At 39.0% G+C, this 25,364-nt stretch overlaps 1 protein-coding gene across 2 annotated transcripts in view; it reads right to left on the reverse strand.

Annotated features, from left to right (window-relative positions):
• Positions 1-25,364, reverse strand: part of LOC139780372 (opioid-binding protein/cell adhesion molecule homolog) — a 96,656-nt gene that overhangs the window by 65,656 nt on the left and 5,636 nt on the right. The window lies entirely within an intron of this gene.

Raw genomic sequence — 25,364 nt, forward strand, 5'->3', positions numbered from 1 at the left:
CTCGTTTGCGATAAATTACTAAATATGATACAAATGTAGTCGATCTTATAGTAGGTAAAATATAGATTTTAAAATGTACAATTTTTAATTTTAGAGTTTACATCAATATTAAAATTACTTGAGATATACGAGATTCGATGATAGTTCATAGTTACTTACACACTAATTCCATATCAATTTAATTGCGCCTGCTTTATTAAAACATGATTTATTCACATCGGATTACTGATAATTATATGGCACGTTTTCGTTCAGCGACACGTCGATTAATGAGTAGTCATTTCATTAATGGAATATTGGGTAACAAGCGGAAAAACACACACGCTCATCAATCAGATATATAAATAAATAATTCGAAACATTTGAACGTAATAATAAATTTTCTCTATTATGTGAATCGTTAACCAGCTTATTGTTAGTGAAGTTAAATTAAAATGTAGATACTCATTTCACATTTGTGATTATTGATTTAAAGTAAAATTATATCTTTTATAGTTTTGGTACGTTCGAAAATCTTTATTAAATTTAATCTTTATTAATTTTATCTTTATTCAATTTGGTACGCGTTGCAGCTATAATTTCATGCTTCATTACTATGGACACACCTTTTCTTACTTCACGATAAAATACTATATTGAAAAAGCTAAGCAAAGGCATTAACATGAAAAATGCTGCACGCTATTAATATAAGCATTCCGTGCCGAAAGTCATAAAAAGTGAAGCTTCCGTAATATCAGTCGTCGTCTTCCTCATCTTACCTCAACGGGGCACGGCTTCAATAAAGAATAAATAAGCGTCATTAAGCCGCGAAAGGAGCTCGCCGATCGCTCGAGGGATGGAAAGGGCGATCGCGCGTTAACGAAGTTGCAGAGCGAATTATTCCGGCTGTTTTACAGTTCGCTCGTCGGCACGAATAGCCTCATCGGCCTTCCTCGTCGCAACGACGGAGAAAACGGCGGCCGCTTGTTAAAGCGTGAGATACGGGCCGCTTCCTCGCGAAATAAAGTCACGATGCAAATTCAGGCCAGAGCTTCGCGGGGGCGTAAAGAGCAGACGCGTCGGCGGCGGAAGCAATTTCCATGAAACATTCCCCCGAATGAATGAGGGCCGGAGGGTAGAATGACTTCGAGTACTCGCGGAGAGCCTACCTATCGTCGACACTTTTATTTTCGTCGCTCCTCTTCTCTCCGCGATTTCCCATTGTCTTCTCTTCCGATTCCACCGCCGACCTCGTCTGCCGCCGTTTCGTCCGCGTTCTTCTCGGTCCTCCTTTATCGATCGTCGCTCTCTCTCTCTTTCTCTCTCGCGAGTGCATCTACAACGTTTCTCCAGGAGGAACTCGTGGCCTCGTTATCCCATCGCTCCGCCTTCCCCTCGTGATTTGATTTCCAGGTACCGCGAAAAGGTTTTTCCGAAATTTTCGAAATACACTTCGCAGCGAGTATATCTCTTCTTCCGGGACGGTGAAAGTCGAGAGTCGTCGAGCCGCAAATGTAACTCGACAGTTGACTACGCGAGAAAAATAGCGCTGGATGGTCCATCCACCGACGTTTCCGCCGAGTGCATGCACTCTAAATGCATAGGCTCGAGCGTATACGCTTTCTCCGCGGTTGTCAGGACGTGCATTATCGCAAAGGAAAGCGACGTACCGCCATTCTCGATCATCACTGACACGTAAACGTAACGATTTAGCAGTATAATTTCAAAATGCAGATTTAAAAGCGTAATAATAACTTCTCTCGAAAATGTTTGCATGAAAACAGGATATGCAATATCCTATATATATGCATGAAACAAATTTTAAAGACTTCCATTGCAAAGAAAGATAATTATGCCGTGTAACAATAATAGTGTTATAGTAACAATGGCGATAATATAACTCATAATGCCATAATTCCGTGAAAGCTATTAAGTTATTAACAGACTTATACCATTTAAAACTATTCTGTGATCAAAAATTTCTAATTTTTTATAAGCTTTGAATTTTATTTTGTTGCCAACAAGACAAACATCGAGTCTAACAATCATCAAATTTAATTTTTATCAAACATTTTATAACTGTATGTATGTCGACAATATACTGAAAAGAATGTGCAATTCGGGATGCATATCTGTCATAAACCGTTTAGTCGTTAACAGATCCCGACCTTTTAAAGCCACCTCGAAGAAACTCGCGCCACGGCCGGAACTTCAATGTCTCGAGATCGAAAGTTTCCGGCGCTCTTTTCCACGGGAGGAACTTCGGATTACGTTTCGACGGGAAATGGGCTTGAATTCCACCATCGAATTCCGGTCGAATCCGGATTGGCTCCCTTATCGCTCGAAGATATCGTTTGTCTTTTAAGGGACATCGATATCTATGTTTGCCTCCTTCGCGCGTTTATCCCACGCTGGCGAAAGCAATTGGAAAATCTGGCAAAGGATCCACCGAAGAGATCGATCGGAGGAGATATATCCGATCTCAAGTCGTGCAAAATCATGGGAACCGTTCTACATGAAGTACATACTCTCTCTCTCTCTCTCTCTCTCTCTCTCTCTCTCTCTCTCTCTCTCTCTCTCTCTCTCTCTCTCTCTCTCTCTCTCTCTCTCTCTCTCTCTCCTCTCTCTCTTCTCTCTCTCTCTCTCTCTCTCTCTCTCTCCTCTCTCTCTCTCTCTCTCTCTCTCTCTCTCTCTCTCTCCTCTCTCTCTCTCTCCTCTCTCTCTCTCTCTCTCTCTCTCTCTCTCCTCCTCTCTCTCTCCCTCCTCTCTCTCTCTCTCTCTCTTCTGAGTCTTCTACGACCTGCTCAAAATTAATCGCAAAGGGATCCTGGCTTCCGGCACAACAATTTATACAAACTCTCGCGCGCTTAAATACCGGGCCCGGCATTAAATTTAATATCGCATTCAACTTCGCGACTCAGTAGACGCGCGTTTCGCCAGTCAAACTTCCGGCAAACAATAAACTGCGTGCTGAGCTAGGGCAGAACAGAAATTCCAACGTATCACTCTTAATGTGCTCCGCCACGAAGTCATAGATTCGCAGCGCGTTTCTGGAAAGGTGCGGCGTCGTCATCGATCCGAATTTACAATTAGAACAGCACGCTAGGGGCACGTTGTGTACATGTACGTATAAGTATGTGTGTTGGCGAAACGCGCGCGTCGTTCCGGTCGAAGGAAGTCGTTAGTCCATTAAGATTCTACAATGCAAGGCGGCGTTTCCAGCCGCTGCCGTCGCCGTCGCCGTCGGCCGCACCAAGCCCGAGTAAGTTTCTGGCGCAAGACGCGGAGTCAGCGTAGGACGTTTATGACGGTGGTGTTGCGGATAACCGACCTCTTGACCCGGGCCGGCGCGGCGCGGCGTGCTTCGGCGTGGGAAGCCATTAAGTTTATACGCCGCGGATATTGATTCGTGATAAATTGAATTGCACAACTATATATAAAAGCCAACAGTACGCCGGCCAGCGTCTAATTACCATCGCGAATAATTAATCGGTTATTTAGCGTCGATTGTGCCTTCAACTGTAGCCCGCCATTCTTAACTGGCGCGATATCCGATGGTAATCCGATGGTAAGAGGCAGCACTCGCTAAAGATTACATACAACGGTTTAATATGGCGTGATATATACGAAATCGATATATTTATACGGCATCGTCTATTGTATAAATAATCTATCATAAACAACATTAAACTGGTTCGAAGGATTGCTAAAATATCTATCATAAATAACGTTAATCTGATTTAGTTCAATGGATTACTAAAATATATGTTTGCATAATGGCTTATTCGGATTCAAATTAATCGCTGTAAAAATTATATTGACAATCATTAACGCGAGTCACGTACACGTTAACGATAAGATGACTTCTCGCTCGAGCGTATTTGAAATCTAAACATTTCTCGCACGCTTTTTCGTGAAGGAGATCGAATTACGTTTCGTCTGAAAATGGAGTCGTCTCGAACATTCCGACATCGGATCTCACTGTCCAGAGTATCCGAATCGACTCCCGCCGTCGTCGTTCAAGAAAATGGCTTAGCCGTTAGGAAACGCCTCGGCCTGCTACCTAAAGCAATTGCAGTAAGCTCTCTTTTCACCGGGATGATACTGCCGACCGACGTGTAGCCAACGGGACTCAGTGGACCAAATACAATATGAAGCTCAGAAAGGCAGTGCGTTTTTTCGTTCCATTACAGACCATTACCCGCACGATTCCAATACCGGATACGATGGCGAATCGCGCGTTTCCCATCCACCGTCGCATAATATTGCCTCTCGGCTCGTGCAGTCGTATAAAAATATTTACCAGCGATATGATTTTTCCATACTAGGAGAAACTGCTGCATCTTCATTCTAACTTAACCGCGAAAACTTGCCAGACACATGTATCTTATTCGCACCTCGTATACACGTATACACGTAAGAGGTGACAAACGACCGAAATGACAGCCGACCTTCGAAGTTTCGCAGTTTATAACATCCCCCGAGATCAACTTTTCGTTATATTTTTGTTAGTCATTGTAACTGTAACGGCGAATAAATCTGGTTGAATAAATTTTGATAAAGATATAGCATTTTTTCATATCTTTAAGCTCTCTAATGGAGAAGATTAAACATAATTAACATAATATTTCGTGGTATTCGCAGTATCCTATACTCCGTCCAACGAGAGATCATGGGTTGATCAAACATAAATAACGATAAGGCACAGAGCCGCAAAAAAGGTGTTCGCGTTAAATTATTTTCATTTTTGATAGTGTGTTGGACAATATCTATTAAAAATAAAAATAATTCAACGCGAACACCTTGTTGCGGCTCTGTGCCCTATAGTTATTTATGTTTGATCAACCATGATCTCTCGTTGGACGGAGTATACAACCGTTGCATAATACTTTTATAGCTTATTCTAAAGACTTATTACAGTTGAAAATTAAGATATAAAAATATCAAGATTAATAGTTTAAGATTAAGCAATTTTTATTATTCGGTTGATTTTATATTTTAGTTTCTTATATGAATTAACATACGCAATCAACTGATATTCATAAGTTTTTTAAACAATAAAAAATTTTAATTATTATAAATTCAAGTAATATATCCGTCTATAATATTCATTATCTTAAAATGAAAGATGATTTAATACTCACAGACACAACACACAACGGCGGAGAATAATTAAGTTGTAATTGCATTGATTTGCAAAATATTTACAAAATAACAACGTCCAAACAGTCATTAATGTTTCAAAAAATAATTATTGTGCGCATGTTAAAATATTGAAAGATAAATACTTTACTACAAAAACGGAAACCGTTAAAGTATTTATTAAAATAGTAATACAGTTTTTTAAATTCTTAAATTATTCAATTAAATAATTCATAGATAAACGGGAATAGACGCCGTTAATTTCGCAAATAATAAATCATATATAATACACACACATATATATATATATATATATATATATATATATATATATATAGTTTAAATTTATCATGCAATTCCTCCACTGTTGCCCGATACCTCTCAGGCATTTCGTTTTCTCTTCATTGCACTCACACTCTCACATACACTTACGAAAACAAAATTAATTACGATCGCGCATGCATTAATCATACCAGAACAAATCGCACATTTTGCACGACACTTCCCGTTAACTACGCACGACGCGAAATCCGATGAAGTATACGAAATATTATTAATAAATATTCGATACATCATGGCTTTCTGTTATTTGATCACATTGGTATCTCTTGAAATACGATATGTTTACATATTGTTAATTAAAAGTTAATTAAGAAGTGTGGATTGATAATTATTAATTGTTTATAAAAAATGATCGCAATCCAATAATTCAATACGCGGAGTTCGCACCGTTATTCGATCGAGTGTCAATATATCGCGATAGCGCGACGATATTTTCTTCTTGCACGACACAATAATGCGTCGTAACAAAATCAAAACGGCATACAAAGTTTATCGTGTCGAAATATTTAACGTATTGGAAATTAAATACCGAATTTTCTGTTAAACTAGTTTTAAAACTAAATTTATAACTATTCTATACGATACCTTACTAACATATTCTGACAGAATTAAAGATTTATTAGAATCGAGGATCTCGATACAAAAATGTAGAAGTTACAGCACTTTTTGAGTTGGCAAAGTTGAACAATCGCGTAGAGTTTGCACGCTCAAGCCCGTAACTGCACTTACGTGTACATTACTTTGTGCTCTCGATCGGAAAATAGTCGGCAAATTACATTTAAATTGACGAAAAGTTTAAACGAAGCCCGAGTATCTTTAAAGCAATGCTTATCGTCCATATAAAAATCACAATAAAGCAATAATTTCAATATCCTATTGCTTCAGTTCTTATGCCAAACAAAATCGCGCAAAATGTTTATTTCAATGAGCAGTTGTCGCCTCGAGATATTTATAATTAACTATGTAATTACTTAACTGTTCAGAAGGATGATTATTTGTTCAAATAAAATTACTGCATTTTAATAAACAGAGGTACGCAACACTACCTATTCGCTCGAGGGTCGGCACACGAATGTTAACGCAGTAATTTTGCGGTAGATATATGCAATTTATAAGTTATTGTGTAAATAGCGTTCTGTATATAACAGGTACCATAGCTATGGCAACACACCAGGCTTTGTCTACATAATGACATATTTTACATATTAGGAAGTAAATTTGCCATTATTTAAATTTTTTAAATTAATTTATATTTATTATTTAAATTTCGTTGATTAGTTGTATTATATATATCATATATTAAATTTAACATCTATTTAATGGATAAAATTTATCTTACTTTGATAAAAACATTACTTGCATTACTTTTTGCCAAATTTTACATTTTGAGAAGAATAAAATAGTTTTAATATGATTTTAATATAATTTCAATAAATTAAGGATTTTTGTGTGTGATGTGTGATTTTAATTTAAAAAAATTAAATTAAATTGTCGCAAAAATGAATATATAATTTAATGAGTAATTTCTGTTACTTATTAAAATCATACGTTCCACTTCTAGAAATGTACAAATTTAAAATCACTGCACTGAAAAAAAAAATATTTAGATCCAATAAAATATTTATTTGAATAGTACCAATGACATATTTACTTAATATAATCACATATTTATTTAGAATTAGATATCTTTACTTAAATTAAGTAAAAATATCTAATTCTAGATAAATATGTGATTATATTAAGTAAATATGTCATTGGTACTATTCAAATAAATATTTTCTTGGATCTAAATATTTTTTTTTCAGTGTGTAATAAGTTAATTTTTATTTCAATTATCATACCGAATAAAAATGAACTTTGTTATTCAGACTCATATTAAACATTTTTTAAACTTAATTGTCTTACCTAAACTGAATTATTAATCACATATAAATTTCCTTTAAAAAATATTTAAATTATATATAACAAAGCAAGTTTAAATTTACTATTAGTAATCAACTTATCAGTATCAGCTGATTACTATGTTTTACGTAGTATCTACATATTTAAAAAATCAAAACATGAAATCAGCAATAAAAATTTATTGCTATTTAAAACAATATATTATGGGATATCTTATGTATACCGATACTTTCACTGTTGCTGTAGACATAGACCTTATAGATATGGACTGGCAATTGCCTATGTTCTGTATTAGAAGTAACGTATGGAGGAAGTTACCATCTCGGAGAAGAACCATCTTCTCTCTCTTTTCCTCTTTCGGTACTTCCGGACACTTTAGAGAGTGAAGTACGTTACAATTAAGGTGTGCTGTGTGTATTGCCAGTCCATTAGGTCTATGACTATTGTTATAAGTAATGTTCACAAGTGGAATGTTGTGCACAGTAACAATTACTTCAGTTGGAAGATTTTATTCGCAGCTGGTATCAACGTTCGCGCGCGCTTTATATGTGAAATTCGACGTATTCGAAGTATTTGGATTAAATCTTCTAGTATCTACGACGATCCGATATCCCTTAGGAGACGTTCCGTCCGACCGAGGCAATCAGACGAACTCCCTCTTTCACGTAAGCGATACTCGTGCCTCTATCCGCTTACGATGGCGCCAGGTGATGCTCCAGATACAAACGGAACTCAGCAGTTTTCACTGGATAGGTTCTCTATTTTAACCTCTCGCAATCAGAACTATATCATAAACACTATTACAGTTGAAACTCGTACGTGAAGATCGCGAATTGCATTTAACCTTTTATAAAAAATAGCAGAGAGCGTAACATTCTTTTATTAAATTAAATGTCAAATTAAGAAATATTAAATAAATCTAAAGTTTTGAAATCCTGCCTTTATAAAATAATTTTAGCTCGTGTGCTTTCGCATCGCACACTGCAAAGACAGAAGAGCGTAGGTACTTCTTTTTTATTGCGCGACGTCAAAGTAACGAGTTTTCATAATATCGCAAGAGAACGCGAAATTTCGGCACCAATGTGTGTCGCAAAAAATTTTCGTCGCTGATTGCTACGAGGACCAAAACGAAAATTGGCAACGGATTTTTCCCGCGAGCGCAGCTCGTCCGCGCGCATCGTTGCATCGACGTTCTCTTCCATGCTGCTCTCAGCACGTCACGTCTTTCGTGTTATTAAGGAAAATGTTGGCGATTCGTAGGTTTATCGAGAAACTATTAACCTCCCCCGAGGATAATCGAAAATTCTCGATGCCGGCGAGATATTGACACCGGCAACGTGACACTTGCAACGTTTGCTCTGTCGCGGCATTGTCAATCCGCTGTCATCACACCGTATATCGGATTATAATTATTAATTTTCCACTATCGCCGAGTTACTATTTCCAACTCGCTGCTCGATATTCTACGTACGAAGCGATTTTATTAATTCGCAAACACCATCAATTTGTATATTAATGAAATAACACGTAACGAAATGATTGTAAAAGCAACGAGTTTATGTGTCGTAGCGAAATTATCCAAGAATCGTTGGTTGGGAGGGTGTTTCCGCTGGAATAATAACGCGAATAATATGTCACAAAGAGGACAATTGGATTGGAGGATCAATGATGCGAGCGTACGTGACATGCATGATCGACTTCAATAACGCAAAGCAAACGAGATTATGAAATCTTCGATAAAATCCATGAAAGCAAGAATTGAGCGCTCGCTTCGATGCTATATTATATTTGCTTTCCTAAGAGAAAGAACGAAGTTTCTCCCTCTTTCATCATGAACTAGTTTCAAATCGCTGGCGCATGAATCAGGACGCGTATATTCGTTTCCGGAAACCCACTCTGAGTTCCTAGTTCGTCTTATTTTTCCCTTCCAACCCTCCCCATTTTACGTCCAGGAGAAAGTTTCCGTGCACCCTCTCTATACCTTGATGCGCTTCAAGAAAGACAAAAGATACTTCGCACTAAAGTTAGTATTGTCCTTAGACAAAAATATTTTTGCGATACTGGTAGAAATAATCGCTATCATTTTTATTTAAGAAACATTTTATTCAGTTAAATCATAAAATCTTTTTAGTTAAAAATTATGTGAAAATAACTGCATTTGAACATTGTCGGATCTGCCAATTAATGCACTTTATTCAAATTTCGTTTTCATTTATTTAATCGAATGATTGTCGAGTGTTACGATTTTCGCGCGTTAGCGCTGCAGCGTTCCCGAAAAAGCATTAGAACTGTAGATCGAGAACTATTTGTAACGCGCTATTTACCGAAAGAGTGATTGGTATTTATTGAAGTTGCAGCAAACAGAACAGCTTGTCACTTCCATACACAATAGAATGCCAAGAGCTCCGCATACACAGGCACATTTAATTCATCCACTCGAACGTCTTTAAATAATCGATGGTACATTCAATGACCTCGCGACACATGTCGATTCCTCGTAGATCGGCAAAATACACGAAGTTTCCTGAAGATTGCAATAAAGTGTAACGAGGACGTGAAAGTTAACACGCAAACAAAAACGACACGTTCAAAATGAAATATTTTATATAAGCGTTGCAATCAGCTTAATAAGCGCGTTGATTAATTCTGATTGATTCTGATTAATTCTGATGGACCGAGAATGATTAAATTTTCAAACGACGATGAATTTATTTATGTCTCGACAAAAGCATAAATAACAATTCCACCAGAAAATATCGGCATCATACAAGGAGAGTAGAATTTAAATTCTATTATTCAGATTTATAAAATTATGACTTTGCTATAAATAAATTCTCCTTGGAAACTGAATATCGAGATCTTGAGGTTATATTACGATTTATTTTTGCACAATTGTAATTATATCTCTGCGACATAAAATCCCTCCAAATTTACATTATCTGAATCGTGTGCAATTGTACGTTTGGTTCATTTGGAATAGCATCCGCTCGTCGTGCGATGTTCGAGAGGTATGTATTTATTACAACGCGGAGGTAAAAATCCTTTTTACAGCGTCAGAATACCCTAGTAGGGAATCGAACGAATCTGAAAGCTGCGACTATTTTTGCCCTGTGGCGGACGCGCAAGCAAGGGGAATCAGTGCGTACGGAAATCTGCGAAAGCTCGACTTCCGCATGCTTTCGGAGAAAAAAAAACTCGCTGCATTGTACGGCGCAACAGCGGAGCTTCGGTAAAGACGGGTAAAGCTGACATCTCAGGCGTGGATGCATGCACGTACGTAATAGGAAAGCGTACGGGCGCGGAGGGGAGTCAGAGAGATTCCTAGAGAGCCAGAGGGGAGGCAACAAAGAAGCCTGAGCTCTGCCGAGAGGTCGGCACGCGACGCACGCTGAACGCATATCTACGCAGGTGTTTCGCGAGTTCGCCGTGCCGGCCTTACATAGCAACGATTTGCGGCTCGAACGTGAAATGCGTAATACGATTGCAACGAGAAACGAAACGTTTCGAACGGGGCTTCCTTTGGCAGCTGCTGCGTTCCCTACTGAAGAATTCGATACGAGAGAGAGAGAGAGAGAGAGAGAGAGGGTCTGAGAGTGAGAAATGCGCGTTGAGATTTTGTTAAATTTTTCATAAGATGAGAATTTCTTATAATTCTTAACTCACTTCAGCGTCCGTCATACGTTATACAGAGAGAACTAAAATTATACCATATTATTCTCTATTTTTCTCGTATCTATTTTATATTCACATTAACTTTTCCTCTTCATATATACATTATAAAGAGCAAATCTATTTTTGAAAAAAAATGTCTTATCAATTTTAACTAATTCTCTAAAAAGCATTCGTCTCTTAATAACGGTTATAGCTCAAATTGTAATCTAGGAAAAGAAACAGACTGGTAATCTCTATAATTAATTAAATCTAAATGTCTGCGCGCCTGGAAATAGAAAAGGTCAACGAAGAACACTTTTCACTCGTCACGATCGGACTTTGATGTTCTGATAGAAATGTCAACTACCACGCATTACCCTCTCCTGATATCCAGAATGCCGTACGCATATCTTGCTACGTCTTCTTACCCGCCTCCACCCGGCATAGATTCACATCGCGCCATCGTATGAATAAAATAGGGCGACAGGTGCGTGTGGGCGACAGCACGCGACGCTTCGAGAGGGTGGCACAACACGAATGCTAGAGCAATGGATACGAACGGCTGCCAATAATGCCGCGCGACTGAGAATTAATCATAAATATAAAGGGATTAGTATATTAATAGATATGAAAATAGTATATTAATATATAGACATGAAACTGATTTGTGAGCTATGACTTTTTCAGCTGGAATTTCTTTTCGCGTAATAAGAATTGGAAGAAATATGTGACTGATAACGAGATAAGCCGAGAGTTAATATAATAAATACGATAAATAATCAAGTCAATCTAATAATATAATGGCACAAACAATTTAGTGCATGTACTTTTTCAAGGAATTAAATTTTATTCTTCTAATTTTATTGGATTAAATTATTATTACTTTTAATCGAATCCTCCTGACAACAATCAAATTATTTTTATTTTTAGCCGCATCATTCTATTCTCAATTTCTCCTCGTGCCATTGAGTATTCTAAACCTATATTCTATTAATATAGTGAAGAATCATAGGTCTTTACACTATTCTATATTGCAATGAGTTTCACAAGCACGATAAAAGACTATCACGATAACTAGTCGTCTAACAATATTTACACAGAAGTCGATCTATATTAGAGACAATCAATTATCGGGTCAAGGAATGTCCAAGTAGAGCGACACTGTTGCGGCTATGTATGTATCGCTTCGACGCCGACGAGGTATGAATAATCGAGGACCGATTCGCAGAAATCCGACGCCACCCTATTTTTCCCCGCACCTCGATCGAACTCGCGACAAGGACGGTTATTAAACCAGTGCTAACCGGGGGTTTAATCATTTACGAGCGGCAAAGGGACGACGAAGAAATGAACTTTCCGCGGCAAGTACGTACAGACCAGGCGCAAACGAGGCGAAAGTTAAAAGGATTCAGCTCGCGTGCTAGACGGAATTAATTACGCAACTTCGATCCAAGTGGTCCAGGCCGACGCCGCGCCGTTACGGAACGTGCACTCTTATGCGGCCCACGGGAGAATAGACATGCTTTTCACTAAAATTCTAACACGCGGCACTTTAATTCCAGCATGAAAACACGGACTCGCGCGTTTGAGCCTTACACGAATATGCGAGGGTTCCCTCGCTGTGCCCTCAACGCGCGCTGGAAGAACGATATGTATCTATCATATATATATATATATATCCGGTTTGCGAGATTGATAAGAGATAAATGTCTCCGGAAATTTTTCTCGGGAAACATATCGATAGGAGGTGAGCGGCCGACGCATCGCTCTCGACTTTAATCTTTCACGAGGCCGTATCCGTACCGAGTATCGGCACTAGAGTAGCGGAGGATGCAATATTCGTGGTATTTATTTCTATAAGTTCTTGACAGAAGCAAATCCATAATTCAGCAGCTGACAATCAGAGAGACGAGAGACGCTGGTTCGAAGCGCGGTTGAAGAACATTTATTTTGAAGCGCTGTCAGAGCTCGCCACCCTCCTGATTCATCGGCAACGAGAGAACCAGAAGCTCGCGAGCTTGGAATATTTATGCCAGACGAATTCCGAGGATCGTATGTTTGAGCCGATACCGAGGGGACGGGCGAAGGGAAATACATACAAGATACGTCGGCGTCGCGAGTCGAGCAGCAGTATAAATGACCGGATGAAACTTTTAAAAGGGATGCGGCCGCGCCACCGCGCCGGTCTACTTTCCCCCTTGTAGATTAGAACTATCGTTTCTCGGCATTTGAATACGGATCTATAGTTGTGATACCCACGACACTTCGCCCTAAGTAACAGTGCCATTACTTTCAACAGTATACCGAGGGGTAGAAGTTTTCGTTTGTTTCAGATTAGATTAAATCAAGAAAAAAAAGATTTATATAAATTACAAAGTATGACAAAGTAATCCTTGTCATAAAAAAATAATAACATTCATTAAACATCCATAACGGCACTGAGAAATAGAAATTGATTAAAGAATTTCGACGAAACGAAACGTTATCTTATTGGAAGGAAACTTCGACAGTTTCGAGAAAAATTGATCACGCTGATGTAACGCGGAAACTAAGGATAATAAAGTGGTTGCAGAAGTTTTTCGATGTGCGCGTGCATTTTTTTCCTTCCGCTCCGAGCGATTGAATATCTGCTCTCGAGAAGTCGGGTTCGGTCGGGAAATCACGATGCCGACTAATTGCTAATAACCGGCGAGCAAATATTACTTCAATCACGGTTCCTCGATAACGTCGTTAAAGCCTGGCGACTGCTGATTGCGCGACGAGTGTGCGCGCGGAGTAGAACGCACCGCTTCGCGAGCGAGCGCGGGCGTATGACGGATGAATCGAATCGCCGAAAATAACTGGATAAAAAGATTTCGCCGGCCGAGTTTGCGAGCCGGTCGCGACCGCATCGATTCTATCGCGCCGGCGTTCTACCGGCGGAAATCTCTTTTCCGCCGTGCGCGACGTCGCGAATTGATAACCGATAATAATTCGGCGAGGCCCGCTCGCTCGGCAATTCTGCGTTCTCTGGCTCTTTATCTCTCACTCTCTTTTTCTCAACCTCTCGTTGTGTTTTGCCGTCCCTTTGAACGTAGTCCGCGTGCTCTAGCTGAAACGATCTCGGGATTATAGCGCGCCACATATAGGCTGCGTTCGGAAACGTCACCCGAGTGCACACGAGTATACTCCCTTCTTTTTCTATCTCAGCGAGTTAGAAGGAGAAGGGAGTATACCCGTGTGTACCCGGATGACGTTTCCGAACGCAGCCATACTATGCACTCCGCTATGAACTGCATATGGCTTTGAACACGATGCGACGCGGCGCGACGCGACACAATAAACGAACACAACGGGAGGTATCGAGCTGCAGGCTATGCTCGTCATGCAGTTATGCACCGTGAGAACCTGTTACTTTGCGACGCTTGGATATAATTTCTGATACTGTGTCACGTAAACAATGGTAATCCATTCTCCCGCACCGGGGACGCGCAAGTTCGACGCGCGATGCACGCAACGACGCGACGTCGCGCGATGCAAGTCAACGAAGTAAACAGCTAATGCTAAACTATTAGCTAACTCCGAGAGAGCGCTGTTAGTATGTACAATCCACTTGAACTGTTACACGCCTGAGATTTACAGCGTCGCGAATATATTATCCGAGAGTTTTCTATCATCTCTTTTTTTTGTGCCGATATAAATTTAAAACTTGGCCGCATAAAATCCAAAATATTAATATAATATCCCAGATAGAGTTTATACAAATGTGCGTCGTCATAAATATTTCGAAACATATCCGCAATTTTCAACTCGCAAAAACAGGATCAGAGAGCGTGTAGAATTTTAAAACCACTGATTGTGTTGTTGCTCTTCGAAACGTATTCATAAAAAGCATCATCGTGCAAAATTTGAAAAACTTGCGGACACTGCGTCCTGTTTCATCGTCGAATGCCTACGCTGATGTGAAAGTGATATGATTTTACCGTGATTTTCATTTCACCCATCATCACGCCGCGCTATAATGCAGGTCGAAAGAGAGATAATTTAACAACGGAGTACGTGGCAGAAAATTCAATTTACGCGCACCCATGGTAATCCTGCCAGATCGCATATCATTACGAATTTCGACGCGGAGATTGTCTCGCTCGTTTAGTTGAAGACCTGAATGCGCTCAATGTAACTCGTCAGTATTTTATTATGAACTTTCAATGGTAAGATAAGAACCATTATATGATGCACTCTTAACGGGAATACGATGCAAAACAATGATAAGCATTAAAAACATAGCATACGAAGTAGTTGCTCATAGTAGGTAATTAGATATTAAATCCTAATTTTTATAAATAAAGATAAGCATATTTTTATATCAAATTCCTACAGTATGAATAGGTACTTGTCGAAATAATGCCTTTATATTTTTACAACGCGTAAAAGTTCTTTTATACAATAAATTGCATAAGTAATAAAATTCGAGAATCTAAATCTCAAATCATATAAATCGATTATATAAGGATCATTATTTCATTTCGTCCAACGTTCTATTTTATATAATTTAATCCTTAAAATTCTAAAAAGATTTTATTACCAAAGTATTTATTAATCATAATTAATCAGTAATATATAGAATATATAGAATATAAGAACTACATGTTAAATTTTCAATGTAAAAATGGTACGAATGGTATTGATCCATTTTCGAACATAAAATACTCGACTATGCATTATACGTATATGCGAACAAATATTAGCTTTATTTGGAGCACCTTAGATGACGATTGCGCCAATTAATTTTGCAGTGGCAGCGCGATCGCGACAACGATAATTTCTTTTATTATCATGCTTGCAGCGCTAGCACAATAGAGCGCTATATTCGGTGTGTATTATCGCGTGCGCGGATAATAGAATTCGCGCGCGAACAATCGCGATCGTAGCACAATAGCATAAATCCCGGCTTTTCGATTAAAATCCAAATGGCTTGCGGTCCTCGATCGAAGCAAAAAAAAAGAACAGAGAAAGAGAAGCAGAAGAGAGAGAAGGAAAGGAAAAACCGATCGTCCTAAACGCTCTCGTCGTATTTGCTACGCGCGTGGTGGGTGGCAAACGCGCGGCCGCGCTCGGATGCACGCTGATGCAACTCGCATTTTCACAATACCGACGTAAAGAAATAGATTTTCCGCCTAACGAGACGGAAACTAACAAATACCGCAGTGTGAGGTCGTGGCACGCTGCCAACCGTACATGATAAAACACACTGTGGGCGCATTTTTTATTTTCACTCGTTTCCTTTTTTACATAACGTGGGTGCACCGAGCGAAATCTTTTTCGTTTGCCGCTCGTCACGCGTACACGACGACAGAGAAAGTCTCCGGTAAAGATAGTAAACAAAAAAATATATGTTTGTTTCCGACCGGCTCTCGTCTCTGACTCTCTGGTCGTTGGCCGAAAGCAATACGTTACTACGACGATAATTTGAAAAATTCGTGAACGCGGCGCGGCGATGTGACGCGAAACGACACAATAATACTTCTTCTCGTTCACCGACGGCGAAAGCAACACTTGGCGCGTGAACGCTGAAAAATTCACCCATAACTATATCGGCGAGGAATTTCCGGGAGTATTCCGCCAACGAGGAATTATTCTCTCGGAAAAGATTTCTAGAAACTTGAGATCCGTCGCTTGTCTTATTACTCTGCAATTTATAAATATCGTAGATTCTTGCTTAGGCGGGAAGCTCGACACAATCGATAGGCTAAATTCGGGGCGATATTAAAACTTATTTCGGCATATCGAAATACCGAAATGAAATTCCAATGTCCAGCAACCTGTCGTACTTCTTGTATATGTAAAACGGTCGTTTCGCCGACTCCGCAACTTTTGCTGCAGAATGACAAAGCATAAAACTTGCATGCATCGTCGCGCACACGGTCGCCACATTTGCATAAGTGTCAACAAGTTGTTTGAAAAATGCAAGGTGGATGATGTAGGAAAAATATAGAAGAAGAAAGGGAGAATCAAAATTTCGTGGGCACGGATTATTGGCAAACGACTTTACGGTCGAGATTATCCTTCAAATTCGTCAAAGAATTTCTTACCAAAATATTTCTCAGTACATCGGAAATATCTTATTTGAAGGCAAGAGAGAATATGCAATTTTTATAACGGGACATTGCGCTGACAGAGTTCCCTATCCTCACTGAATTTCCCTGAAGAATTATGCACAAATGTAAATTGAGCATTTTGAATACTTTCAGTCAGTCAAGAATGAAAAGATTGAATAATCTATAACATATAGAAGGATTAACTTGAATGAGTCGAACAATCTATTGAGGGATTAACTACATGCGAAATCAATTCTGATAGATACCTATAGCGTGCTCCGCTTTATCTCAAAAATATCTCAATCCATCACGGTTAATACAGCATTCTGCTCGGTGCAATTTAATCTTAATCTAGTTCATTACCCATACACTCTGGCGAATGAGAATGCACCGCTGGTCGGTGAATCGGGGGTTTCTCCCGAAAATGCGGCTCGTCATTTACACGCAATCCTACGAAATCCGTTTCTTTCAGGATGAATGCGAAAAGCGCGACACGCCCACGTTATACAAAAATCAATTGTGCTCGGGTCGGTTCGCTCTAACAATCGCGCCAACGATCTGAGAGCACAATAGAGATACTCGGAGCAGATATCAGAGAAGTTGCGGTGGTAAGAAACGTTACTTTTATTTTCCTCTATGTATTGAATTACATACAGTAAAGAAAAATATAGAAGGTGTATTCAGCATCCTCTTTAGCAAGAATTAATATCTCCAAAGAGAGATAAATGGCAAATGTCGATAATATTTAATTGGAGATAGACTTGATAGATTCCGCGATAGCTCCAATAAATAAATAAATCGAGTTCTTCAGAATATGGAAAATATGTTGCCGTTCCTACCCACAAAGCCTTTGCTGCCGAACGTGATGCTATATAAAGTTGCATTGATCTTGTCAATATGATCGCATCGACGGCAAGAACGTAAAGCAAAGAATGATCAATATATTCAAGCCTGCGAGAAGATACAGCGAGCATATTCATGGTTTCAGTATCAATCAGCATCATAAAAGATACAAAAGAATTACAGATTTATCTAACAATAAGTTACTAAAATTGCGCAAATATTTCTGCAACATTAAAGTAAATGTATACTAATGCCGAGACACTTTTAAGACCTATGTCTGGACACCTTTATCACTTTAGTCTTTAAGTAAGTATAACGCGAATTAAAATCAAAGATAAAAATATAATAAACGAAAAATATTTTTATAAAAATAAAAAATGAGTTTGGACTCTCGAAATTAAAAATGATAAAAGGATGGCTATATGAGAGTCAGACGCGGTTATCGGTGCGTAAATGATCAGATTCACTGATTTATTTCCAGTGTATTATACATTCGTACGTTTCGGCTCGGGATTGAGCCATCTTCAGCGATATATAAAAAGTAAATTAGTTACTCCCATTCTCCATTCTTGTTAAGTGAGTTTCAGGATTAGAAGATCCAAAAACGACATTAACTATCAAATCGATATCTGTAAATGAATGTTTTCTATAATTCAAGTCAATTTAAATGATAATTATTGAACCCGATAGTCAGGAGAACGAGAGTATTGCAATATAGAATAGTATGTAAGTATATGAGACTATATAACTCACTTAACAAGAATGGAGAATGGGAGTAACTAATTTATTTTTTATATATCGCTGAAGATGGCTCAATCCGAGCCGAAACGTACGAATGTATAATACACTGGAAATAAATCAGTGAATCTGATCATTTACGCATCGATAACCGCGTCTGACTTTCATAGCCATCCTTTTATCATTTTTAAATATTTTTATCTTTGATTCTTTGATTTTAATTCGCGTTATAACTTATTTAAGGACTAAAATGATGAAAATGTCCAGACATAGGTACATGTATGTGTCCAGGCATCGGTACATTTACTTTACCTGTTTTAATTTCCAAGCATTGTGCAAAAATGAAAAAAATAAGTAAAATTATCTTTTACGTAGATGTGCTATAAAATTACAGCTTGTATACTCTAATTAGATATACACCGTGTACTAAAATATGCTAACGACCGTTATTTTTATCCCTTAATCGATAAATAAAAGAAGGAATATGGCTGTGTATGAGAGATAGAGGAAAGTGCACGTAACGCTGTCAGGGACAGTTGTTTTGTTAAAAGGATCTCTGTCAGCTTGACACGAATTGCCCGACATTTTTCTCGATACACGCGGATGTTTTTATGCACGACATGCATGCGTTTTACATGTTTCGTATAGTAAAGCGTATCTGTTCGCATGATAAATATAATTCAACGCGTACCCTGATTCACATGGGTCTTTTATTATGCAGCCTATTATTTTTCCCCCGCGAAACAAATGCGAGGACCCGCACTCTGTGGGTGCTCGTAAAAATTCAAAAAATTATGTGAACCCATTGCCGCTATTATGAAAACCATGAAAGAGACGCGGGTTTTATTCTGAAAATAGACTCCGCGGTCTTCGTGGTAAAACGTATATCTGCACCCAGATCATATACCCCAATGCACGCTCTAATTTACTGGACTTTCGGTTTTGTTATTGTGCCAACGCACGCGCATATATACAAGCATGTATACTAGCTTTTTTTAACGAGTACAATGGATTAGAAAAACTCTTAAAATAATGGGGCGCATTGTATATTGTGAAAAATAGCGTTTGCTTTTTCTATGATATTTCGAATTTGCTCCGGGCAGCAACCTACTTTCCCCTTATCGACTTATATTATAATGAAGTCTACAACGTGCAACGCCTTCGCATCACGCTCCATTAATCACCGGTTTCAATACTAACGCGATAAAAATTAGCAACCGGAGGACGCTATTTATATATTGACGAGAATTCCCGATAATTGACATCGCGTGAATTACTGACATTATTTTCAAACGCGCGCGAGCGCGTTTGTAGCATGCCTTTTACCTTAGCGCGATATTAAATAGCGGAAACATCGTTACACATCTTCATTAGTAGGAATTTTATGAAAAGAATTCAGCTGTATCTTACAAATGACGACATAAAACCCGACAAGTGAATTTCGCCTAATGTACCTGCAAAGAGTAATTTACAGTATTATTAAATTTTTTATTCTTTTTTAACTTTCTTCTGGACGAAAATGATTTTAACGCGAAGCCCTTGCTTCTTTCTCTTTGTTTGTAAAATTCGATAAACCTCTCATGCGCATTTTCTCTCTTCTTCTTGATTGAGAAAATCCCAGGGCGAAGTGGACGTCTTTGAGAGACAGCTTTGCAATTATCTCCGATGTTCTATATTTCACGCGCTAACGAACCGCTTTGTTGCCAGACATAGCAACCATCGTCACGCGTGACAATTCTGACTTTGAAACCATGTTGTAATTTCACGATGATCGTGATAAGAATTCTCGTTATCGTACGTTCGTAGATCGGCAATAAAGAACCATGTACGAAGATGATAAAGCTCGAGAGATCTTTACGCAAGAAGCAATTTTTGCCCATATTGAATTCCAAGCGCGAAAATGCATGCAATAAACTCTATGCAAAAGTGAATAATTTTTGTTTCTCTCCTTATCAATGAATCTATTTAAAACTCCTATTTTATACAACAATTATTATAACACGCTAAATATGTTTTCAATCGGAATATCGATTTATATTATTTCTAGATACATCTGTGGATTATCTTACGTATTTTTATGCACGTTAATAAAATCAATTGGATGTTATTTAAAATTGTCGACTTTTAAACTATGTGGAATATTCGAATAAAAAATAAATATATATCGTTAACAAAAAGTACATATAAAAATGCCCAAACGGTTTGAGAATTTTGTATATAATAATTCACGATACTTGTTATATAGAAATAGTCGTCGATCTCGGGATCGGCATAAAAGCGGGACAGCCCTGCACTCACAGGATAACGTTCCGGGAAAAGTTTCGCGAGGAAAGCAATTTTCCGCTATATCGAGTTCGTGAAAGCGCGCCGGCAGAAAGTTCGCGTCCGGAAGTCGCTACGAGGTGGTGCGGAAATAAATCCGAAATATGGCGCGCTCTTTGCGAGGTGAGTAAGGATCCTGTGTTGTGGTGCGGACCAGGGTTGGCCGAATGCAGGTCAAAGGATTCAGAAGAAGATGTCGTAAGGATCGTTACCATTCTTCAGACTCGATAAGAAACGGAAGAAGTCACGTTTGTGAAATGCATGCGAGGAGTACGCGTTATTGCACCGATACCGGAAGCATCGGGAAACGTAGTTTCGTTCCCGGAATGATATTCATGATATGGAGCTGATATTCCTCGAAAGAAAGACGGAAGTCACGGAAGGATGCTGCGAGATCCTTGTCGCCTACGTACTAGTCGCTCGCAGCGAATTTATAATCACCCAATTTCCTCAGTTTCTCCCTGATATAATCATAATTAAGATCTTTCGATCAAGATTCTTAGATGAAGAGGTATGAAGTATCTTCAGACGAGGATTCCGCGTGGTTTAACGACAACTTGTAGAAAACGTTTTGCGATAAAGCGCGCCACAAAATCCCGTCTAAAGGTTACTCAGTGTATATTCCGCGAATATTAGTAGTTTAGGATACGCTAAAGTAAGGTAATATCAATTTGCCAGTATATACTCTTTCTCTCTCATCTTCAAGTATCTATTACACTTTGAACTTCTTTGCGTTACTATTCACATCTTTATATTTTTCTTCGAAATCACCGAGCACTTACATCACAACTGCTGCCTACCCTGAGAGAAAGAGAAAAAGAGAAAGAAAGAGAGAGAGAGAGAGAGAGAGAGAGAGAGAGAGAGAGAGAGAGAGAGAGAGAGAGAGACCGAGACGGAAAGATCGATCTCATCGAAGAAACGAACGTTAGATATCCGGATGGGAAAACGAGAAGACGAACGAATTACGGTTACAGCAGCAACAATTTCGCCGCAAGCCGTTCGCGCGTAATCGACGCGTCTTTTTCGAAACGTTTTGCAGTGCAACCTATTTTCGCGTAGTACCATTCGCGAAATGGATCGCACTATACGCGAGAATGTTTTATGGCTCGTGGCAATTTTTCAATCGCAATACTAGACTATACTACGCTACTGCCGTACGATATACCGCGTGGCTGACCAGCCCGATGGTTTCGTTAAGAATATTATTTATACTAGAACAAAAAACCTCGCGGAGCATTGCTATGATCGAAGAGAGTTATGACAATTTCCGATTACGGGTGTACAGGATATCATGCAAGTGACATATTTTCTTTAAATCATATCAACAAAATAAAAAAAAACGTTATTGTAGCGCTATTGTATTAACAATTTTTCTTATAAAACACGTTCTCTTATAAACTCTTATAATTTCTTTTAACAAAACTTAAATAGTTTTAATTATAGAATGCAAGTGACCTAAATCTTTAAAAGTTAAAGTAAATTTTACATAATAAGGAAACGATCAGAAATTAAATATAAATTAAATATATCCCTTTCCCAAAAATATGTAATTTATATAAACAAAAATCGACTTTACCCCAAGAAATCTGTAATTATTGGAGAAACACCCTATATATTTACGATTGAAATTATTAAGAATTTAAAAGCCTTTTATGCTGTGAGTAAAAATAACCTGTAATATGGCGCACTTTATTTCTCGCATTACTACGAGTTTACGCCGTCTGGATACTTTACGACACCGCGGCGCGCTTTATACGGCCATCAGGGATGGTTTCTGATATTTCCATAACAGAGCACGCGTTCGTCTCCTCAATCGGATATCGGAGGATCCGGAAGGTGGTCGGGCACAGGATCAGTCGGATGTTTCAGAATTACGGTCGTACCTGCACGCTGATAAGGCGGAGCGATTCAATCAGATCGAGCAGACCTCGGACTGCAGCGCGAAACGTACGTACTATGCACGGACTAACTTATTCCCGCCTCGATCACGTCAAGGATCGTAAATCAGATCGACCGGCGTAGATTACTTTCGTAGCCCGAAAACGTTAACGTGAATAACTGATCGTCGATTAACGTTGACGTTGTTTTTACAGCGGCAGATTTACAGCTGGCACAATCGATCCTGACGAACGATCCGTGAAGCTATATACTTCGAATAAAAAGTTCTAGTTGCAAATCATACTCGGAGCGAGCATAAGTTTGAATTAACTTGAGCCCTGCAACTTTGATGATATTACGTTATTTATCTACGAGAGTATCTAACTTATGCAATTAACTTTGTAAACAGGTTGTTCATTATATTTTAATTTTAGTAATATATATAAGCGTGATAATTAGTTTCGTAATTATCTCCGTAATCAACGACAGAGAACAAATTACGCGCGTTAAAAAATTCCCCAAAAATAATCTATCTATATTATCATCAAACGAACTCTCTCTCTCTCTCTCTCAATTTACCCTCCAGCAGAGTCGTTTACTGAAGAAGTTAATACCTGCTGAGAACTGGGTTCGCTGAGAGACAGCTAGTAATTAAGCCCGACCGAATCGGCTAAAAAAACTTTATCCGAAAATACAAACAGTATCAATCGTCGTCGCTGCGATAGCGTACACGTATTTATTCCCGTGAGGCGTTACGCGTTGCGGTTTAACTGCAACATGCAGGAGTATATCTCAAGCGACCGGTCTACAAACGCTATGCGTGAGTTCTCCCGAGATCGTCGTGATTCACGCAAATGCGGCGATTCATCGGACTGTAATGAACTGCAGTTTGCACGAGTGTGTCGGCTATAAACAAACAGATTTATCTCGAGGGTTGAGTTATGCTTGTCTTTGAGTTCGCCTTAACGATCAATTATACGGCAATATTACTTCGCTCGCGAATTTGTTCAAGAGGGCAAACACGAATTCACTGCGTATTGATATTAAGTGCATAGTTACTCGAGAGAGAGAGACACAGCGTGTGTATAATACAGATCGTACGATATAGTAACTCCTTATCGGCTTGGCAGTGTTCGCGTCGCCGCGAAATGAAGTTCCGTCATAACGCGCGGTAATCGAGAGTCGTTCGTCTACCGGAGGCAGTATTAAGGGAATAAGTACTCGCGTACGTGTGCCAGCCTCTCTGTTTATGACAGGAGATCCTTTTGCCACGCTCGCGCGAGCGCACGATCTCGATCAACGCCGTCGAAAATCTTTGATCCAATTTTAGAGCCATCGCTCTCTTCGGCCGTCGTAATCCCTTTTCTGTTCTGGAAGCGATATAGGTGCATGCGCGCGCTCGTTGCTGCAGTTGTCTGTGCGCGTATAAATTTGCCGGACACATTCTCGACGGCCATTGGAGGAATCGCTTCCTGTTTCCTCGGACGAAGTGGAACGAAGACATTGATAGCTCGCTAAGAGGCACACCGGACGGAGGCTGCCACCTCTTGCCCGTCAACTAATTCTACTCAGATCATTAATCCTCCTGTCGCTATTACAAAATAAATAAAAAATGTCCGCAATCTCTTTTAATAAGCTCTTAATACAATCATGATGCAATCTCATGCTAGAAGTTATTAATTTTCGTAACATTATATAACCAATATAAGTTGAATAAATTGTTGCAAAGTTTTGCGCTAAAAAATCGCGCTTATGTGTTATTATTATTTTGCTCTACAATATCGATTTCCTAACTATGATCTTTGTTCGTTACGATATAGTAGTTCAGCTAAGATAGAACGCTTCTCGCGGGTGGTAATTCAAAGACGAACTCAGTTTGCATCCAATGGAGAATTATTAAGTAATCTTTGCCTTCTGAAACGGATATCAGTTGTAACCATAGTTATAGTAACGTGCTCTATCATGTATAATGGAAAGTTCAGGGTATTCCCTTGCCTGGCGATGCCTGAAGGCTACGATAATTTTACGGCTCATTTGCATAATACCGTCGGCCAGTCACGTGAATCACTTTGATAAGCTCAATAGTAATGGTTTACGCTCTCTGTCTCTCTCTGTCTCTATCTGTCTCTCTCTCTCTCTCTCCCCCCCCTCCCTCTCTGCGTTCGTCTCTACGTTCGTTTGTACCGGCATCTCTGCGGGGAGTTTCGATTTACTGTTCGGTCGTGCCGACCGGCTACACCGCAATTCAATTTTTCGGCATTCGCTATGATATAAAGTAGAATATAGACAAAGGGTGTCCCAGAGTTACCACGGATATTCTACGTATCCGGCGACAAAGGAAATTAAAAACGCGTCGTCGTTATTGAAAAAACGTGACTACATCAAGTACTCGAACGACACAACGTTTAAAGAGACATCGTAAAACTGTCTAAAGAATAATTCAATCTTCCAGACGTCTCTTAATGTCTTAAATGTCTCGCAGACGTCTTT

The sequence above is a fragment of the Temnothorax nylanderi genome, unplaced genomic scaffold (genome assembly GCF_030848795.1).
Source record: "Temnothorax nylanderi isolate EJ_2023f unplaced genomic scaffold, tnyl_v1.0 TNYL_tig0274_pilon, whole genome shotgun sequence".
NCBI lineage: Eukaryota > Metazoa > Arthropoda > Insecta > Hymenoptera > Formicidae > Temnothorax > Temnothorax nylanderi.